Source organism: Falco naumanni, chromosome 1, assembly GCF_017639655.2.
Source record: "Falco naumanni isolate bFalNau1 chromosome 1, bFalNau1.pat, whole genome shotgun sequence".
Taxonomy (NCBI): Eukaryota; Metazoa; Chordata; class Aves; order Falconiformes; family Falconidae; genus Falco; species Falco naumanni.
Window position 1 is genome coordinate 107757674 of NC_054054.1, and position 17126 is coordinate 107774799.

At 43.5% G+C, this 17126-nt stretch overlaps 1 protein-coding gene across 1 annotated transcript in view; it reads right to left on the reverse strand.

The window, feature by feature from the left end:
• The window catches only part of NUFIP2 (nuclear FMR1 interacting protein 2), a 37835-nt gene extending 20709 nt beyond the window's left edge, over positions 1 to 17126 (reverse strand). The window contains exons 1-2 of the mRNA XM_040616657.1: positions 16765 to 17126; positions 16338 to 16429 (exon numbers count right to left, since the gene is read on the reverse strand). The gene's annotated coding sequence lies outside the window, so the exon portion shown is untranslated. The remainder of the gene's footprint in view (positions 1 to 16337; positions 16430 to 16764) is intronic.

Below are 17126 nucleotides of genomic sequence, written 5' to 3' on the forward strand. Positions count from 1 at the left end.
GCAGTGCAGCTGTCCTCACAGAGCTCACAATACCAGCCTTCACAATTATGCTCAGGTAACGTGGAGCCTCTCCTCAATTCCATTTTTGTACTCTGCTGTGTACATTATTTATAGGTACAAACCCGGTCTCTTGAAAGATTTCTCTCTCTCAAGACAGCTTAATAGTAGACTTTGGGTTAGAGGTCTTAAATATATTTTTTTTGGCTGCTTTTTAACACTGAACTAAACTGTAGGAATGGATAGTATGGACGCTTGTCTTTCCCATCCCTAACAATTTAAGCATTTCCACCTAACAGCACATGCTGAATTAAGGTGGGCTTTTCCCTGAAAACTTTACTTCCAAATGCCACAAGAACACTAAATTAATCCTTCATTCACTCTCCAGAAAATAAAGGCAGCCCAGCACCAAAAATAACCATAGGGCATAGTTTTGTGAGGCAGCAAAACTGACGTAATGGCTAGCTGCTCCCAAAAGGGAAGGTAATCTCTCCCTCTGCCTGCCTGCCTCTGCCCTGCCCTCACAGCAGCACTGGTGCTTCTTTGAGCCCATTTGAGAAATTAAACTGAAAGGCAGTTCTTCGATGAAAAAGGGCACATTTTTATTCTGGTTAAGCTTCCTGAACTGTTTCACAGAGGAGCTGGACAAGTATTAACACCCTTTAAGAAGGAGCTGTCACTGCAGCACTTGCGACTCGCCTTCTACAGCCAACCCTGCTGCAGGGATGACCCCTTCTGGGAATCGAGCAGTGGGGACACAGCTGGGGTTGCAGCCACTTAAGCCATCTAATTTTATTTTGCTCATATTTGTGAGTCAATCCCCTCGAGTGTCCGAAGAGGGATAGTGTGACCACCCTTCAAAGTGTTCTGAGCAAGCTGTAACAGAATGGCTGTAACCAGTGGGACTTCTTTCTGGTGGCTACATCCATTGTTTAACAGGACTAGATCTGAGGAACGTTCCCTGTTGTAAACACATTGTTCACACAGGCATGGGTAACATCTGCTGCCTATATCTGCATGAAAAATTGTTTACTAGAGTGCAATCACATAAACTGGAGGCAGCTTCTTGGACACATAGTAGCAGCAGCACAGGAGGCGGGCTAGCAGGTTGGCTTCAGCCAAATGTCCCATCATTCCTCATCTGGGATTTCAAAGAATCTTGGCTCTGGGCTTTCAAACAGTTCTGGATCTCCTCCTGCTTCCTAGGATCATCACAACAACCACAGAGAAATCTGCACAAACACCTTCCGAGGTGCTCTTGCAAAAACTGCCCTGCTGTTACGATCTGACGCACAGGCAGCCCAGCCTGACTTACATGGGGGATTGTGTCAGTCACTGCTTGCAGCAGACTTTGACCTCTGGAAGACAAACGAGAAAAAGCTCAATCCACAAATCCCAAGCACTTTTTATCTTGTTATACAACACAACAGTCACAAGGTCGCTAGTCACTTACATTTTGTTCTCATGCCTTTTGGATACCAAGCAGCTATTTTGAAACAGGGATTTTTTAATTATTATTTTTAAAATATGCATGGGGCATGCCTGCATCTTGCATGCAGGGACTTCAATACTTGTGTTTGGACTCAGGGTCTCCAATGTTAACAATGCCCAGCATTGGCAGAATAATGAATCTGGAAGGGTTATTATTTGAGTTATTACTAAGATTGCTGTTTCATTATATGACACAAGGCAGTGGCAGTTAACTACAAGAATTAGGGATTGAGAAGAGTCCTTGTCCGAAGGAAAATTAAGACGACTGGGACCATTCACCTCTGAGGGAGTAAATCAAAGAGTCCACAGTGAAGGTATTACAGAACCCATAGCCTAGAGATAGGAGTTTGAGAACTTTTGTTCACCTTATCTCAAAACATAGGAACACAAGAACATGAAGGGGGAAAAAAAAAGTTAAATTAAAAGATAAGCAGCCACCTTTTAATGCTTTGCATATAATATATATGGCATTCACTGATATGCAACACTGTGAAGAGCAAAGTATTATTAGTATTCTCAAAGAATGGGCATAATTCAGCTAAAAGTAAATATTTGACATCTAAAATAAAGGTTTTGGAAGGATTATTATCTATCATCTTCAGGGCACAAGTGAGCTCCTACCTTTTAGGATTTGAGAGACTATTTCTGCTACGTATCCAGCACCTAGAGAGCTCAAAGAGAAGTGGGAGGCAGAATTTACTCATAATAAAACCAACAACTCACAAGAACTCATGAACTGAATATAAACAAGACAGTTGATGGCTCTAGGTAGACATGGAGGAAAGCGCAAGGCACCAGAGACCAGTAATGGCCAGTGAGGCAAGCAGTGATCACCACACAGTAGATGCCAGTTAACATCTAGATTCCGCAGAGGGGTTCTTGCATCCTCAACTTAAAGGATCTAAGCTCCAATTTATAAAATTCAGGTATTTCAGTAGCTAAGTGACAACACTGCAGAATACAGTCAAAGGCTAACTCTCACCTCATCTTCAGCCCTACCTCCTTATCTTGGAATCTGGTCCACAGTGCCACTCTCATTCTCCCACACAGTTTCTTTACTTCACTGCTCACCTACTCATGAGGACTGAATTACAGGACAAAGGCTGTTGTTCGCAGCAAAGGGGTTGTAGAGCAGCTCTTCTGGCATAGCTCCCCAGGTGGAGATACAGTTCATATAGGCAAAAGAACTCACTAAACCATCTCCTTAAAAGGCAAACTACACCATCAGAATAAATCATCTCTACATCTTTGCTTTTTGCATGCCATCATTGCTGCAGGGTTGAGTCTGTGATTTTTACATTCCAACCTACATAACTATTCTGGCAAGACTAGTAGTTCCTTGACCAGGAAGACAAGATGCACCAGGAAACAAAAAAAGAACAAAGAAGGGCTTGCTTTGTTTTCTTAACTGCTTCATTCTTCCTTTGATATGTACAAAAAAGAATGAACAAGCCATGAGTGCTGGCTCTGTTAGCAATGGGAAAGGGGAGCTGTGACCAGAAGTCACCTCTGGGGCAGAGAAGAGCAGCTGCATACCCAGTACGCAGCAACTCTTCGAAAAGAAGTTATTTACTACACATATCGACAAGACCATATGTCCTAATGAAGCTATAGTGAAATCACAGGTAAAATCTAAAGACATCTAGAATTGAACCAGGATTCTACATATAAGGCCCCCACTCTATTGGAAAGTAGCATAGGGATTAATACACCAAGTCAAATCAATAGTATTCATTCTTCATTACCATCTTTACATTGCAATAGACCTCGTGTTGGCCCCAGGAAAGGATATGAGTCAATCCCTGACTAACTGGCTCTGATCCACTAAGGAACCAACATACATAAAATCACTCAAGATAAAAAAATGCTAAGGTTTGCCTCACTGATAATTTATCTAATGGCTGCTAAGACTAGAGTAATAGGAGAGACATGAGAGAGAACAGCACTACATTGCTATGGAAACTAGAATTTTCAAAATAAATACCTTTGCAGAACTGAGGTTGCAGATCTAAAATAATCTATACCATTTTCCATGTTACCTCCCTTTACCACGAGATCCATCCAGGCTGACCAGCCAGGCACAGGCAAAAGCCTTGCATGCGACGATATAAGACATCCCATGGCTCATGTTCCTTATTCCGGTGCAGGTATGGGCTCTGAATAGAAACCTCAGTGTTTGGTCTGTTACCTGTACAGTTTTGGGAGTCTTCCTGCCATGCAGCCAGTCTGGCCAGGCCAATGCAAAATGAATCCATAACCACTTAAGGTGGGAAGTGTTACCTTTATCCCACTATACTGATAATCCCAAATATTTGCAAAGTCCTTTTTTTTAAGTAAACTGAGACAACACAATATATACAGCTTTGTGAAATTCTGATTCCCTTACACTCCTTACCCTGCAAATGGCTCCACTGCAGTTACCATTCAGGGTACCCAGTCCTCTGCTCCCCATTAGTCCTGTTTTGGAAAGACAGTTGGTAACTTCCCCACTTGTGCTTGGGCAAAGGGTTTCTCCCCCACATCCCACCTACCTAGTACCATCTCACTGACTGCTGCTGTAAACAAGTCTAGGCTCTAGAAGTGCTGACTCACAGTGCTAAGACGGTGGAAAATACTTGGAGTTGCTAAAGAAGTGAAGTCCGGCAGGTTTCCTGTCCTTCCTTCTTATCTGTGAGCCCCTTGCCATGACAGGCTGTAATGAAGGACCTTGCTTCCTGAGAGGAGACAAAGGGTAGGTACTTGCTTCCTAAAGACAGCCCAGATTCCTTTAAATTCCCAGTTGCTAGCTAGTAACTGCAGGCAGGGGAAGAAAACCCCCAGTGCTTACAACCACAGGGCTACAGATGTTGAGAGATTAATGGCTCCTGGGTAGGCTCTCTTGCCTAATGCAGCACTGCTCACTTCAGCGCCACTTCCTGGGACACAGTCAAGTTCCTTTCAAGTGCCTCAGTATCTGCTGTGGAAGGCTGTTCTTTAACCTATAGACTTTACTGAACTGGATTTAGTTCCAATTCCTGCCTTCAGCATAGCTGAGTCAGTGCAGACCAGCAAATCACTATTTGCTTTGGGAGGGTTTGCCACCAAGCAAGACACAGGCAAGCAGCACTGGGTGCAAATTATGGTTTACTGTGGGCATGCCAGCACAGGCAAGGAGGGGGACCTGTGCTCAGGCTGAACTGCAGGGACGGCAGAGAGCAGTGTGGGGAGATCCACGCTATCTAGCCAGGAGCCAGTCTGGGTGCATTCTGCCTGTGTTAGCACACTGCTGCGCCCAAACTAATCGGCTCTGGATTTTGTCCAAACGACAAGCTGACTGCCTACCACATCAACAGCCTGTTTTCTCCACTGGGAAATGACCTCCTGTTGCAAAAGGCAGAGCACTTAGGGAAACAACAAAGTTTTATACCCCCACGACTCACGTGGCAAATAACTCCGGAAAGCCTAAGCAGCACAGAGCCTTTACAACTGGCTGGAACGGGCAGGTCGCAGAGCTGCCTCTTCCTCTTCCTCCTACTCCTCTTACCTGCACAGCTCATTTGCAAAGAAACAGAGACTGATGAGCTACATTTGCAAGCTGGGCAGACCAGGGCAGATCAGCGAGCAACTCTCACTGAAGGGAAGGAGCAGGCTGTGGCCAGAACTGTATTGCAGTGCTCAGAAACAACTGTGCATGGTCCTGGTAGTGGTACCAAGTTGATTTTACCTATAACCTATTCTAACTACAGTCTGCAGTCAACGTGGCCTGTAGCTTCAAAATACACTAGAAGCACACAACTAAAGATGCAGAGCTTCCTTTTTTTTATTGGCAGCTGACTTCCAGCTCAGCTTAGCTATGCATCAAATGAAATCCTTAGCGAGCTGATCTTGCGCATAATTCTCTCTATACTTGTCAATTTAGAGATGCATTCGGCTGAAGTCTCCCTCTTTCAAACCAACAGGAGCCATTTTGCATAGGTGGAGGCTGGGGCTGGTCCTACAAGGCACTCACACTACTGCAAGAGAACAGCAGCTACAGTGCTTTTGCCCCCTTCCTCAAAGCAAACCCGAGGTCCTATCAGTCCTTCATCGGAGGTAACTGCTGTGACAATGAAGATGGCTCAGTGTGAGGACAGCCCTATATGAAGAATAGATCCTATCATAAATGCAGAACAGCTGCTTAAGCAGAAGGCAAGGAAAAGCAACGATGTTGCTGGGCAGAGAAAAAGCACTGCAAGAGCTTACAGATAGTCTCCTTTCTCCAAAGGCACATGCGCACTGCTATCATTCAGTCACATTTCTCTCAAGCTTCCTAATAGCAGCATCAGCAAGTGCGTTCTGTCACATCTGACTGGCTACAGGACTCTGTCCTCGTCTGACAGTAATGACCTGGCCTCAATTTTCCACAATTTTGTCACCTCCTCCTTCTCTTTCAGCACCGTAAAAATCACTAGGCATGAAACCTGCAGCACAAAGGAAATTCTCGCTAGCACAGCCTGCTGCAGTACACTTCCCTCAGCAACGCAGGCGGCTGCAGACAAGGCAAACCTCTCATAACCTACATTAGATTCCCGTAACATTTCAAATCAGGCACTAACTTCCAAACTTGGCTGAGACTTATCTTCACAGCCAGACTTAGTACACAGAGCAAAGACTAAAACTCTGGGGATCACGGTGAGCAGCTTTGCTTTACAACAACAGACAGTTCAACCCCATTAAAAACAGCCCCTTTTTGGATCAAGAACAAATACCAAAATGCCCCTAGAGCCAAGGGCGATCCAGATTTCTCCACACACAAACTGCACTGTAAAAGATCAACTCTCTGGCTGAATGGCTATAGGAAAACACACCTGACATTGCCACAGCCATAGCCTCTGATCTGCCACTGGCCAGAGGTGATATCATGAGCTGTGTTCACTGTCTGGAAATGAGGAGCAAGAACCACGCTGCTGTTGGCTGGCTGGCCAGTCCAGTGACACATCCTGACATGGGTCACAAGACAACAGAAATGGGCAGACTGATGCCTCTTAAACATCACGGAAATACAACCCCAGAGAGAAGTTGTCTGCGTGGACACACACTAACTTGTGTCAGTGGCAGAGGGTCAGCCCAGGCCTTTGATGCTTCTGTCCATCACTCTTGCTGCAGCTCATTAGTCCTTTCCCACCCCTTACCACCTCTTTCCTCAAGGCTGCTTAGCTAATTAAACTGCTGCTGTTTCCCCTTTGTTTACCCAGTTGTACCTGCACTGAACAGCAGCAAGAGTGTTCTCCCACTGATGTCACCACTACCTTTAAGAAAAAAAGCTGACCTGCAAGCTATTTTTAGCCACACTGTAAAGTTGTGGAGCTATTTTGGTCACATCTCAGTACTGTAAAGCTGCAGGACGCTGACAGGCTCTGTGTTTGCCTGGGGCAACAGGGGCTTTAACTGTGAACAGGAATGGCCTGTGACTTTGCACTAAGGCTTCTCTGCCCTTCCTATGCCATAAGACTCTACAGCAAGATTTGATTTCTCGTCTTATTAGAAAAGAGCAACGCAACACCTCTTCCTGAATTATGCTGGTTATCAGAGTCTCTGTAGGGCCTTTGTATTGTTGTCCTCCAGCCTGTGCTGTTTCTAGGTCTGCAGAAGGCACTATTTATTCTGCAGGCTCCCTCACCCCCATTTACCTCACCTACTAGGAGGAAATAGGTGCAATTATGAGTCCACAAGACACTGGACAAGATTTTATCAATCTTCCCTTGCAAAACATGAATAAACATTACGCTAGTGCTTGCTGAAAAGTCAGGTGCACGTAACTCTGTGGAGGTAGAAGGAAGAGCTGAAAGGAGCCATTTGCATAGCAACATGTTGTTCTGAATACAGCCTAATGCCTGGGAGCTCTGGGGTATATCCAGGGCATCGGGCAGAAGGTGCCTGGTCTAGACAGTTGTTTTCTCTAGAGTGCCCAAGAGTCGGTTGCCAAGTTTGCTGGGGCTATGCAGCAGGTGCAAAGCACAGGCAGAGCAGAAGCCAGAGCAACTGGATTTAACAGATTTAAGCCCATAGATACAAAAGGAAGCTTGAATGATACGAAATATAATGTAAATGAGAGGAGAGAAAATAAAATGCTGAAACTGGTGTGTTTAGGACAGGGACGGATGAGTCATATCTATAAAGGCAGAAGAAGGGAATAACTGTACATGCAAGTTTTTGAACAGCGGTCAGCCATCCCTCCCAAGACAACTCCTCTTAGGACTACTACTGTTTTCAGCTATAGAGCATGTTTTCCCAAGACACTTCAGATAGGTGCATGACTGTTAATACCGCTATCTCATTTGGGACAAGCCCCTTATGCAGCAAGAAAAACCAGACTTTCATCAAATCAGACTTCAAAGTTTGTCTCATTTATTTCCCCCCTCCAACTGTCTTCTAAAGGTTCTTCTTTAAGAGTTCTCACATTAAAACCTACATCCTGCTCCTAAGGCGAGCCACTCCTTACTCTACTGATGCAACTTGTGCCTATTTTCATGAGTCAGCGCAACCCATATCTCCTCTGTAGCAGGATCAGCACTTGCTAACAGGATGGACTGTCCCAGGCAAACACTGGCAACCTGTTGCAAACAAAGATTTGATTCACACAGCATCACTGTATTTCACTGCGTATTTCACCGGAAGGAGCTGCTTTAACCCAGCTGGCCCTAGGCATGCTTCAATCTGTGTTACGTAGGTTACAACCTTCACACCAGTGAAATCAGCTGACCCTTAACTAATACTTTATGGCATGTAAATTACAACTAGCTTAGTAACAATTTAACTTTTTAGTCAATAGGTGAAAATGGCATCGACAGAATAATATTGTTTAATATGTTGTTATTTTAGCAGGCCAGAATGGAGCTGCCACAGTTCAGATCAGACACAGAGACATGTCCAGCAGCAATGTCAAGACCTGTTGGGTCAAAAAGCTCAATGAAGTGTTCTGTGTTTCAGCTTCCCCCAGAGCTATGCACAAGACCAGCAGTAAGCCTTACATAGTGAAAACATTTTGGTGAGATGAAATAACATGGCAACATGTTGCATTCTTTCCCTGCTAAGCTTCAGCAGCCTTGCTGTGGGACACTGCATAAGCAGGATAACAAACACAGCATGACAAGAGTGTCTTGACAAAACAGACAGAACAGATGACCTGTCAGCTCCTGCATGGTGGACCTATGCTCCTGCTGGCAGCTCTGCCAGTGTAGGGAGTTAACTACTTTGCCTTTCATCGCCTGTCTAGATCCTTAGATTTTATAATTTTCACACAATTTACCTTACTGTGAGAGCATTACTGGAATCATTGCTTACCTCCACCAATTATTTAACGAAGACATCCTATCACCACCTCTACAACGTAGACATTTCACTAGTAAATATAAAGAAAATGCATTTGAGTGTTCCTACACCTGTGCTATTTTCTGGTATGGAAACACCAGGCCTACAGTAGCAAATCACAAGCAGCTCACCCCACAGACTTAGAGGTCGTCCACCAATTGTGTGGATCCATATAAGTGCACATAATACGCTTTAGCTGACAACTGCACTTGTTCCAAGTCTCCTCTAGGGAGTGCAGTCGTAAAGGAAGAAATGCAAACTGCAGCACACATGCCAGCTGGTAATCGGTGACTCAGGATATTCAGGCAGCCACAAATGGTGTCTGTCCATTTCCAGCTGAACACAGGGAGCAGCAATGATGTTTGAGCTTGATTTAAGTGTAGGATTCTGCTAGAAACCGAGGTATGCTTTAGTATTTGATAGAAAAGTCTGCCAAGATACTAAAAATCAACATGTAAATCAAGAAATAGGATTTCAAATACCAGATCAATCATGTAACCCAACACACCCACCACTGAACACAGCACAGACAGCACCTCTATGGTGCTTCCATCTCTTGCCCACTAGTATATCATGCTGTGTATCCATCAGGTCAGGCAGGGAAAGCACGCTCAGTCTCAAAACATCATTTAGGCCTTTGCATCTGTGTGAAGAACAGCAGACACTCATTTCTAGAATTAGCTGTAATTTGCAGTACGTATACACCTCTGTTCTAGAGCCCAGGCAGAGCCATCAACTTATTTCACCCTGGATTCACAAAACTGCTAAGTAGATAGTAGCTGGATGATTTTTGTGGTAATACGGATGGAGATGCAGAAGGTTGCCTATTTTTTCCTTATAAATCACATGCATACCTCAACTTTACAACTTCCTGTGCCTTCCTTGAAGGATCAGAACATAAAATGAATCCACCCAGAACAGGATCTTTGTCCCCAAAGAATAAAATCCATGCTTCCAGTCTCAAGAAAAAGAAATTGAAGAAATGCAGCAATCACACTACCTACCATCCACCTAAGGCAAAGGGTAAGAAAACAAACTTGCCAGGTAAGAGTGGATAGGAAGAACAGATATAACTACATTCAGACAGGTGCCAGGGTCTACCCCACAGTGCAGCAGAGGATGCCGTGACTTCTGCAAAGTTATCAACTGCTTTGTTATGAAGCCGCTCTATTGCGTTTCCTAAGGATGATCACTTAGTGTTGCCAGGACAGCACACCCTTACAAGCAGGTTGTCTTCCTGTCCTGCCATGAGACACTCCACTTTTTTTTTTTTTTTTTTTAAGAGCTACATAAAGAGCTACTGTCACAGTAATTAGGGGACTGCATAGTGATCCACTGAAACAGAGATCTTTTGCAAGATTCTTGCTCTCTCACAGGGTGCCAGGCTCTGGGTTCCTCACTGGAGCCAATGAGGAGCAGCAGCTTTGAGGACAGTGGGTTTGGGATGCCAAGAGGCAGCAACCATTGCTGCCTACGGACAAAGCTGCCAGGCTGGTACAGACAACTTTGCCACACACAGAAGTCATCTATAACAAAACAGGACAGACATATCCTAAGGACAGCAACCAGACCAGCGACCAGGGATTTCACTTTCAGCCAGGCATTCCAAGTGGCAGCAGATACCTGTGGGATAATGCTGTTGTGTGCTTTTAGAGACTAAGAAGTTCCCTCTGTAGCAGGTGAGAGGACAATAGCTTCTGCTGTGTCTGTTACTAGATGTGCGTTCTGCAATTAAAATGCCAGCAGCTGGCTCAGTTTAGATTGAGCAGCATTGCTAGTATCTGCTAGTGTGTAACAACCCATGGGAAGGAGGTAGAGGCATTAAGCTCAAGCTTCATGTTTACTCAGCAAGCACCAGCTGAAGAGAACCATCTGATTTCTAAACTCCTGTTGCTTCCCACTTTTTGTCTCATCCTCACACTACATCTTTAAGCTACACATATAAGGTACCACAAGCTAATACACTCATCCACTCCCTTTATTATAGCCCCTCTTGCTGTTCTCTCACCTGCCTCCCTCAACCAGCATACCTGAAGGCCTATGTACTGACACTGGGGGCAGGAAGCAAAAGCTTCTAGAAGCTGTGATAAATAAAAAGGAATTACCACTTCTTTCTCACCCTTGCAAAAAACAGAGCACCTCCTCCCTGACCTGTCCCATCCACTCTTAAGTTTTCCCACTAGCATTGATTTCTATTGCTGACTTGAATAGTTATAGGTGATTTTTAATAGAAGCATGGGAAAGGCATGCTTAGCATTAATAGATCCTTAGAAATTTCTAAGAATATTTCTGGTGAAGACATGTTTGATTCCTAGGGGGATGTTTATGATGTCTGCATTATCACAGTCTCAGAACTTCATTCTCCAACTATTTAGGATTCCCACACTGGATTACAACCTGCCTTCACATAGGAGATGTTGAAGCTTTCAATGAGGTCACAACAGACACTGACAAGCATTGATGGGTGAGTCATTGCTGCAGTAGCCAGAGATACTAGCAACAGATTTGTTAATCTGTATGCAGTTTAACTCTTTTTCTGGTCTAGAATCTTACTCAAGAGAGAAACACACTATCTCAGTTAGGTGACTGCAAAATTGCTGAAGAGCAAGGCCACATTTTCACAACTGTTTTATAGATTATAATAAGAATCAGTTCCTGGGAGTATGTTTACAATACTACAAAATATATTGTTTTATCTATAAAATGGAAGATCAAGACCCAGATGGGATCAACAGTGGAGCTGTTCATTGCATATCATTGGAAAAGCTGCCATACTAATAAGGAACCTAAGGTTTCTCTCTCAGAAGGGTCCCACCAACTCCTGCTCCGGCAGTTTAAATCACCACCTCCAGCAAGATGGGTTTCTAGAGGCTACATCACTGTACCAGGGTCAGCAGGTGTAAATATATGTCTGTACACCAGCCAGTCTAGCACAAAGGCCAGTGTAGTAACAGCACGGTTAAGCTTTGGTGTGAGCTAAGACATCTAACCATAACCCAGCAGGGTCCAGCACAGAATAAACTTTCTTCTGCTGGCTGTGCTATGGGGATAAAGACTAGACCAGCAAAACCCTGAACAGCCACAGCAAAATTCAGTGGAGCTTGCTCATGAAAGCTTTGGAAGCGTGGCAAGAGACATACAGAAAACCATGGAACAAACCATGGAGATATGGAGACCAAGTGCACGATAGTGGAAAAGGTTTCTTCATTTTGGCTAAACTACTGGATGGCCAGAAAAAGAACCAGTAAGAAAGGAAAGAGGCATAGTAAATCTAAAAGAAATTCTGATGAGGGAGAACAAAAACAAGGTGCTGTTCTATTTTCCATTCTACAAAGCAAAATGAAGCTTCTTAAGTCAAGCAGAGAAGTAATTGTTTAAGACTTCTATTCAGAAGACAGCATGAGCAGTAAATGCCAGTGGGACAACTAACAAAACATGTCTTCTCACAGAGAAAGCAAGACACCTGGATATTGCATAACTACAATGAGTTTCCTCCCAGTTTCACATTATTAGTCACCTTTCACCCTTCTCTGCCAAAGGCCTCCTCTTATCCATCCATCCAAGGACCAGAGCCAAGACACAAACCTTTCCTGTGCTGCTTTTTTCCATCAGTCACTCTTTGAGGTCAAGGCCTCCACAATACTGATCCCTGCTGCCCATTCCAGCTATTTTGAACCAACTCCAGAGTAAAACCCTCTTCAGTTCTGCTGCTGAGAAAAGATCCCAGATACCTGAAGAGACCCTGCTTATACTCAGTTGTCATGGCCTGGAAAAAGTTAGGTTTTGGACCAACATGTTTTGATTTTTCTGTTGCAAGGGAGTCAAGAACATTATTATCCACAACTATGTTTAAGAGACACCCCAACACCCCACTTATCTTTAAGCATCCAATCTATCAAAGTGCAATGCCTCTTGTGCTGTACCAGTCACAATACATTGCACTGATATTCTGGAAGTACTTCCTAGCATCAGTTCATTTGGCAGGTGCGTTATAAGCTACGTATTAAAAAAGCACCTGAAAAACCACAGCTTAATCAGCTTATTGTTATTCTCTTGCAGAGAACGGTAAAAAGAATTCCTGGGTGTCCCCAGACAACATTACAGAAGACCCTGAAAGTAGTGGAAATACACATCTGGCATAAAGAGGTGGGTTTTTTTTTTACAAGTTCTGAAAGTATTTCAATGCAAAACCATTGCAAAGACCCATCAAGGAGCCCTCAACCAGCAGAAGATATGCTTACCTAGAGTCCTTTGGAAACCTGTTTGACTCAGGTGGAAATGACCTACTGGCATTTATTTGTAATTGCCCAGCATGGCAGTTCTGAGGAAGGAAAAGCTGTTGAGTCATGCTGCAAGCCACCTCTCCACTTTTGCATGGTTGCCCAGAGGGTAGACTGGGACAGTCAGAAGGCTGAGATTCTGTTTATGGCTCTGACACCAGTTTCCCACAAGACCATGGCGAGTACTGCTTCTTGTGCCACTGCTTCCCCTTTTCTTAAATCATAAAACCACTCCCTTGACTCATGGGACAATTGTTAAGCATACAGCTAGGAACACGTTTATCTATCTATTAAAAGGGAAAAAAGTACTATTATTGTTGTCACATAATACAAAAGCAGTTATTACATAACATCAGTATTGCTTCATTTTTGTCATTACAACACAACAAACTGTCAGAGGGATACTGTCTGACATGGTATCTTCATCCCAGTGAATGTACTGAAGCGTTTACCTCACTGATACAAAACCAGATTACAACAATCTAGAAGACTCTACCTTGTTTATTTTGACCAGCCTTTCTTTAGAACACGTTTTTCCTGTATAACCTTGTAACCCATAATAATGGCCCAAACTACACTATAGGAATGACAGCAGGTTTCATGAGCTAGTAAAAGCAAAACAATTCCTCATTTGTGCATTTCACAACTAGTCAAGTAGTAAAACACATGAACGCTTATCGTCTTTATGAAGAGCACAAACTGAAAGTTTCTAAGTCAATATAACACATACAAAGAACACGTTCTAAAAATCTCAGTGCTATGAAGGAATTAAAACCCCCTCCGTTACATGGCTAAATTACATTCTGCTTGTATTACAAATTCCCTAAAACAAAAGTGTTGACAACTGTGGTTCATTTCTGCTATCAAAATTAATAACCAAAATTCATAGGTTCAATTTCTGTGATTTATTCCAATATACACAACTGTTCAATTAAAAAAATGTCAGATTAAAGCAGGATGTGGACTGAAGGCTAAGGAAAGTATGATTGTGATTACAGCAGCTGAAACTGCCCTAATCACACTCTTATCTTTCTTATCTACTGAAAGTATTTATAAAGCAATGATTACTGTACTAGGCCCCATCACTGCTCTGAGTTAGTTCTGAACCAGCACCTTTGTGTTACTGTAAGAAGTTTATGCTGCTAGAGGTGGTGTCATTCTGCTGAGACAGAAACCCAAGCTTCTCATCACTTGTAAGTCATTACAAAAAACCCCAAACTATGACACTTCTTTAGAAGTAGGGGTGTTAACCCCAATGTCCTGGCCAAATTCCCAGCTTGAGTAATTACAATGTGCCTTGAATAAATTCTTGCCACAATTTCCGTTGGACATAGTATTGTTCTCTACTTCCTCTCCTACAATATTATGGAGTGCTGATGCATGCTCTTAAAGGTCCTGTCTACACTGGAACGTCGTATGGGTCTACCCCCAGACCAGCTCTGTAGCAACACATTGGGAACAACATGCTGAAACCAGTTCTGCCAGTCAGCTGAACCGCTAGGCAATTTGTGATTTTTATTTATTGTTGTTCTGGCACCTCCTTCAGATAGAATTAACTTTGGGTATAGCCATCCAATAGGTAGACTGGTGCAAATCCCAGACACAGGCATACAGAAACCTGTTTAGTTCTTCTTTAAATGAACTAAATTTGCATCAGGAAATTAGCAAACTAAGCTAAACTAACTTTCTAGATGCCTACTGTGATCATCTGAGAAGGCAGCAAGAGCACGCCTAATAGCAGAGGGCTAGAAAAGCATGCTAAATGTGCCTGTTTAGCTTAGCTGGCAATAATAAACATAGCATTCATCTGGTCTCTTCCTTCAGATTTTCAGTGGATTTTTTATAAACTGGTGGTCCACAGACAATACTGTTTATTTTTGAAGCAGTTATGGAATCTGTATCAAATGCAGATCTAGTATTCCAAGTAAAATATTTGATAGTTAATGGTAAAGCATTAGTCACATTTTTCTGCAGCCACCGTTAGAGACTAAGGATTTTAACCTAGAGCTATTGTTATCTTTTTATATGTATAATACAAAGAGCTAAAGCCCAGACTCTCTGCTGGTGTTTGCTGGGTTAGCTCCACGGACCCCACTAACTGAACATTTTACTCTCATAATTCATAAGCTTTAAAGCCAACTTGTCTGCAGGAAGAAGTACAAGATCAAGATTCAGAAGAACCTGATTCGGAATTCTATCTTATGACTCCACAGGTAGATCACTCCCCCTTACTGCTCCATTTAGTTCTCTCATCTGCCAAAGCAAACGATACCCAGTAATTTGGCAAAACAAGTATAAGAACAAATTTATATTGATAGGCCATACTGAGCAGATTCATGTTAAACACCATTGTCCTCACATTTGAAAATACAAATATTTACCTTTCAAGTATGTCCTTAATTTCCCCAGAAGCATGCCTCCAAACCCATATTATTTTAGAAGACAGAAACTATAGTTTCAGAAAGTGGATGGTTTTATTTTTGTGCCATTACAAAAATGCCTTTTAACTTGTCAAATGATACGCTACAAATATCTTTGGCAGATGAATGAAACCCAAGTTTCCTGTTGTAGCTGCCAACTTCAAGGTTGAGATAATCAGATAAACCTTTAGTTTGCCTCTCCCAATACTTATAACAACATATGTTTGAAATGATCCACATTTGTCTTACTTTTCCTATTGGGATTTGAAAAGGCAAAATATCAGGCCGGTACGTGACAAGTTCGCAAAACTCTAATGTGGTCCACAGTTATTACAGCCAACCTCTGTTTTCAACTTTGCTGAGGCTTCCCCCATCCCAGGCTGAATAGTCCCCAGCAGCTCTGCTTGTCTAAAGGTAAGTGCAACGTTTACGTTAACAGTATCCAGCAACATCCTCAATGCCTGCTTTCTTGTGGTACAAAACAGCTGTTAGTTTATGGGAAAATAGGAAGGAAGTTTGTTTTGCTTTTTTTATTGTGGCAGTATCAGTACTATTGGACTTACAGAACATGACAGGGACACCTCAAAACTGTGAATATTTGCAGGGTACTCCATAACCAAGAACACTGTCCCTTCAGATATAATCCTGAATTTAGAAGTGGAAGCAGCCCCTACAAACACATCTTTTTACAAGCTTTGTGTCTTGTGTAACTGTTTCTGTTAATTTATTATCAGGATGTCAGTACAAATTGTTATTTTAATGATTCCTTGCCCCCATACTTCTGAAAGGGAAAGCAACTATAAACACAAGGGAGACTGACCTCAGTGATTTCCTCTGTTCAGACAGGAGCACAATGCGCTTAAACACCATGACTAGGAGAGGTGGACTGTTTAGAATTCCTCCAGCTGTAATCTATAGTAAAAACAAATAAACAAATACGTGACTACAAGATGTGATAATTCATCCCTGCATGAAGCCAACTGTTATCTCCAGTTCATAGATGGAGATAGCAAAGCACACAAAGGCTCAAAAACCTACCAAGTTCAACCCCCCCGCACGGAGAGCCAAGACTACAGCTCAGAAGACTATGTACTCAATCCATGAGATTTTTTTTTATTATTATTTGTTTCTTTTTTCCTCCCTCTTCTGGCCATAAACCGGATAACGTTTGGCCGTGGGCAGACAGCCTGAAAGGCACCCATTCTGTCAGGCCAGTTGCACAAGAGTTAGCACAAGCAGACACCTACCACCTCCTGGGATTATCGCCTGCAGCTGAGCTGCTCCCGGCCAGCGAGGTAGCTCCACTCAGCCGGACACCCTCATCCCAGCTGGCCTGTCCCAAACCCACCCTCCTCTGGTGGGAGGTTGGAGGCCCACATCTGCCCCCACCAAGCTCCCACCTGCCTCCAGGCCTCTTCCCTACCCTCGGCCTTCATCTCTCCAAGCATGTCCAGGCCCCACCTGCTACGTCCCCCAAGCCCCCCTCCTCCTCCTCACTCGTCCCCAGAGCCCCTAGCTAAACTTCTCCAGGCCCTTCCTCAGTTTCCCCATTCCCCTCCGAGCCTCCCGCAGCTCCGCTGAGCTGTCACCGCCTCAACAGCGCCCCGCC